This window comes from Myodes glareolus, chromosome 25 (genome assembly GCF_982192425.1).
Source record: "Myodes glareolus chromosome 25, mMyoGla1.1, whole genome shotgun sequence".
Taxonomy (NCBI): Eukaryota; Metazoa; Chordata; class Mammalia; order Rodentia; family Cricetidae; genus Myodes; species Myodes glareolus.
Window position 1 is genome coordinate 34,695,344 of NC_142050.1, and position 8,689 is coordinate 34,704,032.

Genomic DNA, 8,689 nt, shown 5'->3' on the forward strand with positions numbered 1-8,689 from the left:
TTCACATATTCTCCGACACAATTCAATAATTAAATATCTAGGGTAAACTCAGAAAGAAAAGAGAAAAGGAAGACAGAATTTATGATATTCTTCCAAGACTTAAACATGCATTTTGGGTTGAAACTAAAGAGTTGCCTATCCTCTTGCTTACAGAACCATCAGACTTCCTCATTCGAAGAGCCTCTAAGGAACTATGGTACCCATAGGAACGGAGTTTGAGTTTTTTGTTTTATGGTAAGGTTTCTTTTCTTCTTTTTTAGAAAAATTGTGAAAATTTAAATCAGATTCCCTAGAGTTTTAGGGTGTTCTTATTTTTAGGCCAAAAATTCTAATCATGGTTTATAGGGCACACTTGGTCAGTTGTTCACTAAGCGCACATACAGACACTATATGTTAGACTCGATGTTAAAAGAATGCTTTTGCAATCGGAAGCAAAACCCTGTGACTAGCACATATCACTGTCCACATTCTCAGCACCCGAGTGAAGTAGGCTATTCTGAAGACATTATTCTAAGTCTTTGGAAAATTTCCATTTGTTTTATCTGAAAAGATTTTCTCTGTTTCATGGGATTATTACCAAATTATATTCACTATTGATTTGAATCTGAGCTGCCTTTTCTCGGGCATCTGAAACTCTCTTAGGAATGTCACACACAAAGATGATTTCTGCCCTTCGTCTATTATGATACAGTAGAGAACAGGAGAATGGTGTGCTAGATGTCCAAATCCAGATGAGAATAACACTAAGAAAGTCTGTTACTCTCAATAGTAAGGGCAAAGTCAACCAAATGCTTGTAGTAAGTTTTCAAGGAAAATCTGGGAGATGACACTTGAATCCTTTTCTTCCTCTACAGAGGACTCTACCGGAAGCAGCAATCAGGAGAAGCCCTGTGCATGCGGCCAGGCCACTAGGACAGTACAGGAGCTTCAGCCGATGTAATATCAGATCATACGATAGCTTTTAAGACGCAATCAAACACTGAAAGCATCTGGCCATGAACAGACAGACACAAGCACGTTTTGCATGTAGCAAGAAGGTTCCCCCAAGGATCCTCATGGGTTTTATTAAGCTATCGATGCCATATGCAGAAAGTTATGAGAAAAGAGCCATTTGTCACACAAACCTAGATACCTTGTCACTTAAAGTATGATCCCCAGGCCAAAGAACTGCTGTCGCCCAGAAGTCCTTCGATATGTACAGTTCCTAAGGAAAATTAGGGCATCAGAACCTTCATTCCGGAGAAATTCTTGGACAATGGCCTGAATATGAAAATTAGGTGGTACATGTACTGTGCCAAAACTCTAAAGACCTTAATGTGGCGAAAATAACCAATTGAACATCTAGTGTGTGCCCTTCCAGACTCTTATGAAGGATCTAGAACCCCAGCATTTGATACAAAACACCATGCCTGCTTCACTTTAGCTTCTTTGGGGATTGTCTTTCCACTTTTTTTTTAAGACTATGACTCAGATTTCCCTTTCTTGTTTCCTGTCACACATTCTTCCTCCTCCTCACTTCACTGGATCAAACTTACCTTCTGGCGTCTTTAGCAATCTCTAGGTGTCCTGGGAAAATGACAATGACAGCAGCAAATAAGGGACATGGCAAAGACAGGATTTGTTTGTGTGGGTTTTAATAGCATGAGCTCGTGTTTAGCAGGATGGTTTACAGTTTGTGAGAGCTACGCTCACTGAGGAAGCAAAGTGTGTCATCAGCATCCCCTCCCCCACTCCGATCTTCCCCTCGTCCCCTCAAAAAAAGTCTCAAAAAGCCTGGTAATGCATTCATCAGCACACACTGGGCAATATACAAGATGGGAGTCAACTACCGGCCTCTGAATCAGAGGCTCTGCTTTTGATTAGGAGTCCCCTGTATGAAAAATGCTCGCCAAAAGTGGATGGGAAAAGTCACTATCTTTGGAGATCTCAGTTGCCAAATCTCCCAGGCCTTGAGCATGATCAATTTTTGCCCTGCATGTAGTGAGAAAAGACAGCGATCGAGGGAAAGAAAAAGGCGTATTCTTTGGAGAAGCAGGAAGCGTCATGTTGGGAGTGCTGGAGAACAGACCATGAAAGATGAGAAGAGGGAAGGAATCAGCAGAGAGGGAGGCCTGCATTTGATACTGTCCATTACCAGACTCCCCATCATATACTCTGGTTGTATGAGTCTATCTCTGGGATGGACCGCAGAAATCGGGATGCTCACACATGAAGTTAATCTGATGAACACTGAAAACAAGGACTGGCCGGGCGGTGGTGGCACACGCCTTTAATCTCAGCACTCGGGAGGCAGAGGCAGGCAGATCTCTGTGAGTTGTGAGTTGGAGGCCAGCCTGGTCTACAAGAGCTAGTTCTGGGACAGGCACCAAAACTACAGAGAAACCCTGTCTCAAAAAAAAAAAAAAAGAAAAAAGAAAAAAAAAAGAAAGAAAAAAGAAAAATGTTCTCAGTTATTTGACCTCATATATATTGAACTTTAGGTCTGATTTGAGAGAATAATGGGAAATAAATTCAATTAATTAAACAAAAGGAGATATGGTCATATGTGAAAAAACTCTAAACTAGGAGTTTAAGATATTTGTTTTGTTGCAGATACATTTTTTAAAAACATATGTATACAGTGTTCTGCCTGCATGCCAGAAGAGGGCACCAGATCTCATTGTAGATGGTTGTGAGCCACCATGTGGTTGCTGGGAATTGAACACAAGACCTATGGAAGGGCAGCCTGTGCTCTTGAGCTCCTCTGAGCCAACTTTCTAGCCCACAGATACATTCTTGAAAGGAGCCATATTGCTTCCACTAAGCACACCCTATTCAGGCTACATGAATAAATTGTTACAAAAATACAGGGGGCAAGTAGACTTCTGAAATTCTGAGAAGCAATGGCCTCACAGCTAGACTCGAGTTGTGATGGGAATTGTACACTGAGTTGTGCTAGAAGAGCAGGAATTTTCTCCCCATGCTAGGAGCAGTTGAGAGTCGGAAGCCAGGGCAATGTAAAGCACAAAGGAAGGTGAAGTGGGATGCGGGCTGGACCCGCAGATTTGGAGGTGTTCCCTCTGGAAGCCAGAGGGTATCGGCAGCAACACAGAATGCTTGTTGTGAGGCCTGGGGAATGGGTCAAGGACATCATGGGATTGGATCCACATTTAGAAGTAGAGATGAAGGGAGAAGCAGAGGAGAGAAGAGAGAGAAGACTTTAAATGTCCACATTTGGAAACTGACGGAGTCGGGAGGGAATCAAAGAGAAGGCGAGAAGGTAAGTATCCAAAGAAGTTGGGGGGAAAGTTGCCTACTGATGCATCATGGGGATCACAAGAGAGGGTATCAGAAGAGGGCGGGGCTAGCAGACCATGCTGGTGTGTGTTAAGCACAAAGAAAGGCAGTTTGCCACGGGACGAAATCACCTACGGCTTTAAAACATTGTTTTCCCCAGAGTCAGGTGAGGGTATAATGGATTGTGATTGCTTGGAATCTGTTTTAGATGAATTTCTAATAAAGCATCTCACAAGTTAACCCTGTTTAGCAGATGGGTGTGTGAACCAAAGGCTAGAGCATGTGAATGTGTGAGTTGATAAAACTAGGGCCCGATGGTCAGTACCAGGACTCGTGTTGTTCAAACTTAATACAGAGTAGACAATTTTTGTTGCAATTGTTCTATTTGTGGAGTTGAAGAATCTAAGGCTTCTACTCTTGGGAATCTCACCTTTCCTTTTCCTATTTGAGATGGGAACTTACCTAAAAGTCACTACAATAACAAGACTCTAAACACAAAAAGCACTAAGAAAAATTAAATTGTATAACTCAAAATGTCTCAGGCATGAACTATTGACTATGCTATGTTGTTCCTGCCCATCCTTAACCCATGGGGACTCACAGTGAGTGTGAGCCTCATAACTCCCAAGCGCTACCATAATTACAATCTCCTTCAATAGTGCTTGCTCACAGCTACCCTTTAACCAAAAGCACCTCTAACCAAAAGCACCTCCCATTGTCATAAAAGGCAGGTTACAGTTATTGATATAGAAAGATTGTAACAACAGCATGCAAACTGTTATCTACAAGTCTGGCTTGTAGCACCTACAAAAAAAATGGCCCAACAAATGCTAACTCAGACAGGCCCTGAACACCAAGAATAGAAAGACTTCCCCATGAAAAGCCAGGGCCCAAATTCTCCTCAAGCTAATTGACCCTGGGTGGAAAAAGCAGGCCCAGCTCCCAAAGAAGAGGCGATAGCTCACACGTGCGCTCTTTCGCCCTTGCTCCCAGGGAGAAAGGGTGGCCTGTGCCAGATGACACAAAAGCATTTTCATTTGTGTATCCGACGGACCTCCAGAGGAGAAAACGTTCCTCCTCCAGCTCAGTGTTACCTGCAAAGCACAGTTAGAAACGGCTCAGAGCTCCGCCTTGGACGATTCAGTGTAAACCAGACTGAAGGTAAGTCAGGGGAGCTGGGGTGTGGAGCTGGCTTTCTGTCCCACGGTCCTGAGTAGTCTCAGTCCGGCCTTACCATCAGTTCAAGGGTCAAGGACAAGCCCCTTGTCACCACCATGTTGCCATATTAAGAATGTAAGTGTTTGGGAAGCTGTCATTTATAACCTTAATTCTGACTTCAGCCTACTGCTGACTTCACACCATGCCATCTAGATCAGGCAAACCCCGTGTTCCAGGGAACACACTGAGGAGCAATAGACTCAGCATCCTACAGATGCTGAATGGAAATGCCGCTAACATGAGAAATCCAGAGTATTTCCAAGAGAAAGGAAAAACTGGAAACCTAAAGTATTTGATTTCTAAGATTAATTTTGTTGATATACGCAAATTATTCAGGGGTCTTGTGTTATTTTTGGTGACGAGGTCTTGTTAAAATGCAAGCTAGATCATTGAATTGCAAAAATAAATAAATAAATAAATAAATAAATAAATAAATAAATAAATAAATAAATGGAAAATCAGATATTATTACATGTTGCTGTTTGTAAAGACCAAATAAGAACTGTGAAAGCTGCCAGGTGGTGGTGGCACATGCCTTTGATCCCTGCATTCAGGAGGCAGAGGCAGGTAGATCTCTGTGAGTTCAAGGCCAACCTGGTCTACAGAGCAAATTCCAGAACAACCAGGGTGACACAGAGAAACCATATCTCAAGAAGAAAAGAAAAGAAAAAGTTTGACTAAATGATTTTGTTTTTGGTGTCCAGTGTTATAAAAAAAAAAGGAGTCCATGAAGACAGACGATTACATATTATATAGTTACATGGCACACACAATACGCAATACAATATGTGGTCAAATATATTCCCTTCTCATCCCCTATGGGATATCATTTAGGAATCAGATGGCTAAGCTATCATGTAGACAGAAGGTCTGTTTCTCTCACAGCTCTGCCTCTGAAAACATAAGGTGCTTGAGCCACAAACAAACCCCTTGAATCCAGAATCTAGAGGAGCTACAGTTTGCATAAAGGCGGGGTGAGGGTGAAGAAAGCACTGCCAGCCTTAGGCAGACAGTCCACCAAGGGAGAAAGCTGTCTTGATCTGGGTCCGTGAGTAGCACCAGAAAGATTGCCTACTTCTAAAGACTTAAATTTTAATCAGAGAATTTAAATTTCAAAGTTTCTTATAGTTAGAAAGAAAAGTATTGGGGTTTTAAAATAAAATGGTTTAAAAACCACATCCTCTAATTTCAATGACAAACAACCACTGTTGGCAGTCTGAAATAACTCAGGTCCCAAAGAGGAGTGGGGGACCACATTCACCCTAATTTCCCTTGAATTTAAGTGGACTATAAGTGTTTCTAATGACTTGGCCTTGAAGGCACATAATTTACTTTAAAGCGGACATAATGAACCCGGAAAGTACCAGCCTTCTGTTCTGTGTTGGCCGACTACTCTTCTGTTTCATTCTCATTACCTTTTAATATTCCCACGAAACAATTCATTCCCAGACGATCAAAGGGCTAAAGTGGGCTCCGCTGTTTCATCAGCTCCACATTTGCCTGGGATCATGAAAGTGCTCCATTATGCTGCTAGTTCAAAAGCTTTGCTTTGGTAGTTCCTGAAGTGCCTCCCAGGCCCTTCCCTCCTTCCCTCCAACACATGCGTGCAGGCACGCGCGCGCGCGCGCGCACACACACACACACACACACACACACAGAGAGAGAGAGAGAGAGAGAGAGAGAGAGAGAGAGAGAGAGAGAGATGCAAACACTTTCTTAAAAATACTGGACAAAAAAAAAAAATCCTTGGTAGTCCCAGGCGGAAAGATGCTGAACAAGAACTTTCTTACTTTGTTCTCCCCTCAAGTGTTCATTGCCTCCTTTCAGGAGTCACCCACCCTATTTCCAGGGCCTCACTCTGCCCCTACACCTCTAAAGTCCCTGTTAAAGGGAAGACAGGAAGGAGTGAGCTCTCTGTATATAATCAAAAGTGTACTCTTGCATTTGCGTGCCACAGCATATTCCATAGAAGTGTGTAAGCGCACACACGCATGTGTAAGAGGAGAGGAGAGCCTGTGTTTTGTGCACAAAGGAAGTGAACACATTCTTCTCAAAATACATTATGATAACTTAATTGAAACATCACCTCAGAGATTCTGGGTATTTGCCAAACTAGTCTTGATCACATCCCTGGGTTATTTGGATGAAACTGAAAATGTGAGTGCCCATGTGCCGGTTCGTTAGTATAACTGGCACTCCCAAGAAAAGGCAGAATCCAAAGCATGTCTTTGAAACTTTGGACTGAACAGTTTCTAGAACCGTTTTTGAGCTGGCAACTGGCAGGTAGGATAGGGAGAGATGCTCTTCTGTCAGCAGACACAGGAGGGGCAGGCCGCCGCGCTGTACCACACCTAAGCGGCAGCAGTTGGCAGTTGGCAAGCTTGGGGCAACCTGAGAAGTGGAGGTAGGAAAATGAGAGCTGTTTGATGGAGCGCACTCTCTCTCTCTCTCTCTCTCTCTCTCTCTCTCTCTCTCTCTCTCTCTCTCTCTCTCTCTCTCCTACTGTACTGGGCCAGACACACCCACCAAAGCTCCAGGTTTTACAAAGAGCACAAATGCATCCTCTCCCCCGCTTTGCCTGCTCCAGCAGGTAGCAGGAACGCCATCCCCACGCACTCTCCACAACACAAAAGCTGTTTTCTTGCCTCTCATCCGAGCACACCCTCACTGGTCGAACTTGGTCGTCGTGCCCCCCCCCCCCCCCCCACACACACACCCAATTTCCCTCCGTTAGTTTGCCTTCTGGAGCAAGTCCGTTTTGAAAATCAGTCCCATTAGCCGACTCCAGGCAGCTCCTCTCAGGCTCCAACCCCCACGGACTGCAGACTGCCAGGAAAGTGGCCTGGGGGGTAGGCACACTTCACCAGAGACCCTTCGGAGAAATCTACAGGGTGCCTTGCACTTACTTTGGCTTGCAGATGTCCTTGCTGACTTGCAGGCTGCCTTTGTTGCACGGAGCAGGGCGAGGTTTCTGCAGCGGACTCCAGGTACTGCTGGCTGCTGCTCCTGCCTGGGCGGCTGCGCTCTCCCCCCCTTCTGGATGAATGACTCAGTGCTTTCTTTCTTCCCCTCGCTCCACTTTGGATTTTCTTATGCTCTGGGGCTTCCTTGGCGGGATTTTTGGACGGGAAGGCGGGGAACCTGATCCTGCCTTGACTCAATTACACCCTGCCAAGGAGGGAAACGGAGAATGGGAGGGTTGAGAGGAGCCGACAGGGAGAAGAAGCAGACTGTGCGAGGGAGGGGGAGTGCTTTGCCCCCGAAATCTGATTGGGAAGCTTATGAAAAGCAGGCTACTCTGGGGGCAGTCTTTCCCCCAAACGAATTTGCACGGAAAGACGAGGGAGTATAAAACTGTTTGTTCTTAACATCCACCCGGCACGGTATTTGTTTAACGAATTCCCAAGCACCATCATTTTTTTCTCTCATGGCTCCATACCTCGACTTATCAAGTCAGGTATCTTAATTGGAAAACCGATGGCATTTTAGACTACAGTTTTGGTCCCACGCCTTATTTTTCTTTTTTAAAGCATGATAGTCGGATGGTAGGGGGAGTTAAGTGCGAAGGCAGCTGCCCCTTGCTCTCTCTCGATCCCCAAAGTCCATCCCCGCAGGGAGTCCAGCTAACTTCTGCTGCCAGCCGCAGCCCACCTGCAGTCACTAACCTGCAGAAAACCTTTCCTGGATTGTCACTGGGAGTGACAGACCTTTGAAAATTCCCAATTAAATGTCACTTTCCTTTAGGGGATTTTTGGCTTCTTTGATGCCTCTAGAGACCCATTTTTTTTTTTTGACACGTTTTTGGCAAAGAACATGGGATAATCCGTGTGGCTCAAACTCGGGGGTTTGTAACGCTCAGAGGGTGAACTTCCCAGCTTCCTGCGACCTTTGAACCAAGAAGAGGATAAAGTGACAATCAGCGTTGAGTCTCACATAGAAACTTACCGCAAAACGATGAAGGAGTAAAACTCAAATTGACCCAAATATGTTCAAATTGTAAAATGGACTCCAGTTTCTCCCAGTTCTGGCATTACACCCCTTCGACTCAACTTAATTAGTAAGTCTTATGGGATCCCATGACCTTTGGAACCCTCATGTCTTACGACCACTCCGATCCTGCAATTAGAGCCTTTAGTTTATGGCAAGTTGTTTTAAGAATGAGGTGGGGGCTCTTCTGTTGACTGCTTACTGCACC

General features: G+C 44.5%; 1 protein-coding gene across 1 annotated transcript in view; it reads right to left on the reverse strand.

Annotated features, from left to right (window-relative positions):
- Positions 1-7,716, reverse strand: part of Ptn (pleiotrophin) — an 83,602-nt gene extending 75,886 nt beyond the window's left edge. Inside the window, exon 1 of the mRNA XM_085683772.2 lies at positions 7,401-7,716. The gene's annotated coding sequence lies outside the window, so the exon portion shown is untranslated. The remainder of the gene's footprint in view (positions 1-7,400) is intronic.
- Between the last annotated feature and the right edge of the window lie 973 nt (positions 7,717-8,689).